Here is a 6,000-nt window from a genome sequence, read left to right on the forward strand (position 1 = left end):
CACAAAGAAAACCTTAAGGGTCTGTGGTGTTATTCTGTCAGGGCTTTCTAGGGGTCCCATGCAGCCATAGAGCACTCCAGTATAGTTCAGTCCCTGCATCATCATGCCCAAATGACAGGGAAGCGAATACTACAGTACAAACCCCATTTGTACCCTAAGTCCTACTCAAAACTGTCAGCCCTTCAAGTTAAACTGTATGTAGTATACAAGAGAGACAAAAGAAAACCTGGAATTACCTTCTGGATGGTGGGCCCCTTGTAGTACAGGTTTCCCCCTGTACTACATGAGTGTTCTAGGAACCCATCTGTATCAGTGTACCAGCTGGCATTGTTGTGAGAGGCTGCATTCAGCTTCAGTGAATTTTTTTCTAAGATTCAAGCATTTGCCCATTTCACAATGGGTAATTTACAACACACCTGCCCACACCACGCTGAGTGTTCAGCAGTTTTTGACCAAAACAGCATGACCTCCATGTCCCATCCTCCCTATTCACCTGATCTTGCCCCAGCAATGTTTTTTTTTTTGTTTCCCCAGATGAAAAAATTCCTCAAATGGAAATGTTTTGCCAATGTGGAAGAGGTGAAACAAAAAACAGCAGAAACACTTAAAAGCATCAAAATCGATGAGTTCAAAAACTATTTTGGGCAGTGGAAAAAACATCTAAATAGGTATATTGCATCAAATGGAGAGAACTTTCAAGGTGACTGAAGTGTAAAAGTGTAAGAATAAATACACATTTTTTCTCAAATAAATTCTGGGTTTTGGGGCCCCTCCCCTCATATGTTGCCTTCAAAACACAAAGAAGTGTAAAAAGCATTGTGTTTATCTAGTCTTGTCTTGTCTTGTTCAGTAGTGCAAGCTGCAGGAACCTGTCTTTCACTTCAGCTATCCCGATGTGCCCCAGACTGCTAGGCCTCTAGAAGTGTTAGCAGCCCAATGAATTTTTGCACCCTTATCTTCCACCCTCTGGCTTCATGCTGACTGAAATCTACTGCACTCTATCTTCAGTGTAATAGACTGGTGTGGCCTCCTGTAGAAGATGAAGATGATCAACGATCCTCAGGACTGCATTATAAAAAAATTCAGGAGAGGTGACACAGTCCTGGGGCAAGATAGTTTAAGTTTGTATTGGCCCTCATTTTTCTTACCAATTGGAATAGAAAGCATTGGCCAAAGCAATAACCACGTGCTTGGTGCCATGGGTTATACTGATTTGCTCCAATAAACGTAGCACATTTAGAACCGCTATAACCACCATCACCATCTTACTGAGTGCGCAGTAATCCACTGCAAATCTCCACTGCCCATCTAGCTTTCGTATCACCTAAACAGTTGAGTTAAATGGGGATGTGGTGGGACAACCTCCCTGCGTTTCCCAAGTCTTCAAAGGTGCCAGTAGGCCCTGCAATTCTCCCTACAGTAGTTAACATCTTGTTGGGGCTTTGAGGAGGGGACAGAAGAACGATCCCACCCCCTCTAGGAGCTTCTTCCACTTGGGTCTTCCTACCATGATAACTTTCACTTCACAGATGTAAAAATCAATGTGGGATTCTGCCAGCCATTAGGTATGACAAGTCTACTATATGTTATGGAATAAGCACCAGATAGATGCACTGGACCAACTGTTATATGGATGTAGACCCAGATTCCATCTCTCATCTGACTTCTGTAAGCTTTAATTGGTAAACTATGAAGGCTTTTCAGGTGTGCAACCACTGTCTAATAACTTCCATAAAGTCCAGTATTCCCCTTCTGCCCCACCCTACATAGTCACCCTAGTAAACTGCTTCAGGTCCCTCTGGAGAAAGCTTAGGGAGACTTCCATGGTCTATACATGTGGTCAAATTCAGTCTTTTCTCACAGGAGTCTGGTCTCCCCTTGGCTGAAGGGCTCTAGGTCTAAAAACCGAGTAAGAAAATGTGAATCCCACCATAGTGACTTGAGTTAGGCTCAGAGAAGTTAGAATTTTTTGGTGGGGTTTTTTTTTATGTCAAGCAGCACCTTCAGAGGCTGTCCATCCGTTTTTTTCTAGAGACCCATGATCTACTATTTCTATTGGCCAAAGCACCCTGACTGTCGTTTCATCCCATGGCTTCTAACGCCCTCCTTCTCTCTGAGATTTAGGCCACACAATCTGGCTTCTATTTCAGAATCTTGTTTTTCACATGGAGAGTCCAAATCAGCATCTAACATTATCATATCTGTGCCCCCAGAGGATAAAACCACAGAGCTCTTTATAATACCTTAGTGAAGACAGTGCTTTCTGGGCCCTTCTGGATGGGGAAGGGTGAGGGAGTGAATCTGGAGTGGCAAACATAATATATCCATTATACCTGTGTGTCTCAGGGTATGTATTTTTATGTAATACTTGAATAATCTTTTTTTACTTATATCAAGTGATTCTGGTTTTTCCTTTGCAAAGGTAAAAATGAGGTTCCTTTTAAAATGTTTCAAAAATATTAAGTGGATAGTACAGTACATAAGGCAGTACATCAATGACTGTGAACATGAACAAAGTGTGAAGAAACATTTATTTAATTCAATCATCTCATTTATGTGTAAGGAGTCTCATGCCTGGAAGAATGACATCTTTTTTCAAGTTCTGGTTGGTATTAGAAGGTGGAAAACCCAGGCCTTCGGATTTCCTGTTCCGCACTCTCCTACACAGAACTACCACAGTGGTCAAGTGTTCATTTGAGAACTTAATCAAAGCTGAGAATAATCTTTCCTTAAAAATGGAAAGAACACGTTAAATTCTGCTGACAGGTTCAGTGATTACTCACAAGGCCTAAAATTTGATCGTTCAAATACCTACCAGTGAATAGTATTGTATAGGTTGAAGCAAATATTCAAACTGACCCAGACTCACAATCTGAATTTTTGGGGAACTTGAAAGTACTCTCCTTAGGAAAATAAGTCACAAACACATAAGAGCTTTGACTTTCTAAGTATGTTCCTCTTCCATCCAAAACTGCTCAGCACAAGCCCTGGCCGGGTAGTTCAGTTAGGATGTGAGTTCGATACCAAGTCAGGGCACATACAGAAATCAAACAATGAGTGCATAAATAAGTGTAACAGCAGATTGATATATCTCTCTCTCTCCCTCTGTCTGTCTGTCTCTCTCTCTCTCTCCCCTCCCTCCTTCCCCCTAAATTAAAAAAAAAAAACTGCTCAGCACTGCCGGGTTGACTCGTACAGACAACAAATGACTACCAAACGACATCAACAGACAGACAGGCTGTACTGCATTTTCTAAAAAGGGAGATCAAACCAGACGTTTAGACAATTTCTTTCTTCTATAAACATTAGAGACTAGGAGGAGAGTAGAAGTACAAACAACCACACTGCACAAAGGCCAGACATTAGAAACAAAATCCCCAGCTTTGAGAAATGATCATTATGAAGCTGTTTGTCATAATACCTTTTGCTGATGCCTTCAGCTCTCTTCCTGCACTTTTATCTTTCCCGAGGGTTCAGCAGCTTTCTACCAAGAGATCCACCTAACAACCAGTTTGATAATGACTTAAAAATAAGCTGTAATGAGCACAGTGAAGGAAATGACTGTGAGTTTTCCAGAGTGGATGGGGATTTACATTCTAATTTATTCACAAACTAGAAATGTCTGGGTGTTATTTAAAGATGTGTTTGAAAAACTGACATGAAAAAGGTCAACCCTGGAGTTATGTGTCTAGCACATTGTGAACATCATTTCAATATGACTGTCTAGGCTATGCCACCTCCATGAGGCAAGGAGAACTGAGTCCCAAACAACAGAAACTACAGCCTCTCTGCAGGTAAAAAATTATGTTGGAAAAAATGGAAAAAAGAAAGAGAGAAATCCTGATAGAAGCTGTCTCTCTGTCTATGACCTCTAAGTCATCCCTTTATATATACCCAAAGCCCAAAAATGCCAAGTCAGCTACTTTCAAATCAAACTTACATAGTTTTCCCTTAAATAGCAGATTCTAAAAGACATAATATTTGCCTCCTTTTTTCTTTGCAGTTTCAGAAAGGTAAGCACAAAACATACATTTCTGTGAAAGATCCCATCCTGGTTCTGAGGGTTATTGTGTATCCCAGTCTTCTGTAAAACATGTTTGTTCATCAAAGATTCACAGGAATATCATGCACCAGGTGCTGTTCTAGGCATAAGAAAGCAGTAGTAACAGAACATAAAATCTCTGATATGATGGCAGGTAATGATAAACACTGTGAAGAAAACTAAAGCAAGGTGAAGTAAAATAGAGGAAGGAGAAGAAGGAGGAACTATGGCTGATCAAGGAGGGGTCCCTAAGGAGGTGACATTTGAATGCAATGATATCAAAACTGAAAGGTCCTTAGAGAACAATTAGTCAAACACAAACATAAAAAATTAAAATGTGGTATCAGTTGCTAAGAATTGATCAAAGCAAAATGTCCCGTGGTGAAATGGACAATAAATGGAAAATTAAAGCCCCCAACAGTGACCCTAACCGTCAGTGGGAACTTGAGAAAATCAGTTTATCTCTCTATACCTCAATTCTCTTATCTGTACAATAAAGGTGTTAAATTACCAGATTTTATTTAATTCTACCAGCGTTTTCTGAGTGCCTACTACTTTCTAGGTGCTAGGGACTCGATAATGGACAAAGCATACAAAATCCGCTGCCTTTATTGTTAAAGAAAAAGACACACAAAAAATTAATTTAGAAAAATATTTGTTAATTGATGATGAGTACAAGAGAGAAAAATAAAGCAGGAAAGGGGATTAGGGAAGATGATGGGATTACAGTTTTGATCAAGTAAAGCTTCACTAAGAAGGTAGCATTTGAATGAAAACTTAAAGGAGGCAAGGGAGTGAACTATATAGACTCTAGAAAAAAGCATTCCAAGCAGAAGGCACAGCCAATACAAAGGTCCTGAGGCAGAAGCATACAGGGTGTGATCAAGATAAAGTAATAAGGCCAGTGTGGATGGAGAAGAGGAAGGACAGAAGGTATGAGGGGATGGGTATCAGAGAGGTGGCATCAGGTCACATAGGGCCTTGTGGCCAGATAATCAGTCTTTAATGCAGGCTGAGATGTGGATCTATATATTTAATATATTTCTCTGGCTGCTGATTTAAAATAAACTGAAGAGGAACAAGAACCAGAGAGACCACTAAAGTGGCAAGATTGGACCATAGTCATGCAAAGTAGTCCCATTCAGGATCTATTTTGAATGCAAAATTGACAGAATTTGCTGAGGAATAGAAGAAGAGTCAAGGGTAACTTGACTCCTAAAACCCAAGGTGTTAGGTTTGTGGAACTAGAAGGACAGAGACACATCCCTGTAAATATCCTAAGGTCTCTTATGACTCTGAGGGTATATGACTTAGAGAAGCTTTTCCTCTCTCCTCATAGTAGAATCTTACACTCATTTAAAAACTAGTTTCTAAAAAATTGAAAATAGGAAATCTATTTTAAATTCTTTTCTCTCTTAAGGAAGCTTTACAATAAAGGAAAATCTATGACAACAACCTTTTTTAAAAACAATGAAAGAAAATTGTCCATTTGTTTTTTTTTTTTTAAAAAAAGCAATCTTTTTCAGCACTCACCTTATGAACACTATATTGTGCTGGGTTAGGAATGTAGCTACATTTCTTGTAGATAAGGCAAGTATTGGATTGTGGGGAGAGGAGGCAAAATGACCTTATTATCAGAGGAAAGATGGAGACACACCCAGAAACAGAGGCAAACTGCTTATGAGTGACACACTGACTTTCTAACTCTGGTTGTTCTGGCCAAGAGGTGCCTCTTGTGCTGGGGTTTGCCCGGCCCTGTGAAGAACGTAGAGTGGCAAGTGGGAAGTGGAGGCAGACAGCCTTTGTGCAAACCCACGCTTCATCTGTGTAGCCTCAGCTCATGTTCGTACCTTTATCACCCTCAGCCTCAGTTTCCACAAGCATTAAATATCTACTGTTCAGAGGTGTGAGGAAAAAACAACAGATCTGAAGTACACAACTTTTTCCCAGGTCACATC

This window comes from Pteronotus mesoamericanus, unplaced genomic scaffold (assembly GCF_021234165.1).
Source record: "Pteronotus mesoamericanus isolate MK-2021 breed Mesoamerican mustached bat unplaced genomic scaffold, CSHL_Meso_final contig_130, whole genome shotgun sequence".
NCBI classification, from domain to species: Eukaryota; Metazoa; Chordata; class Mammalia; order Chiroptera; family Mormoopidae; genus Pteronotus; species Pteronotus mesoamericanus.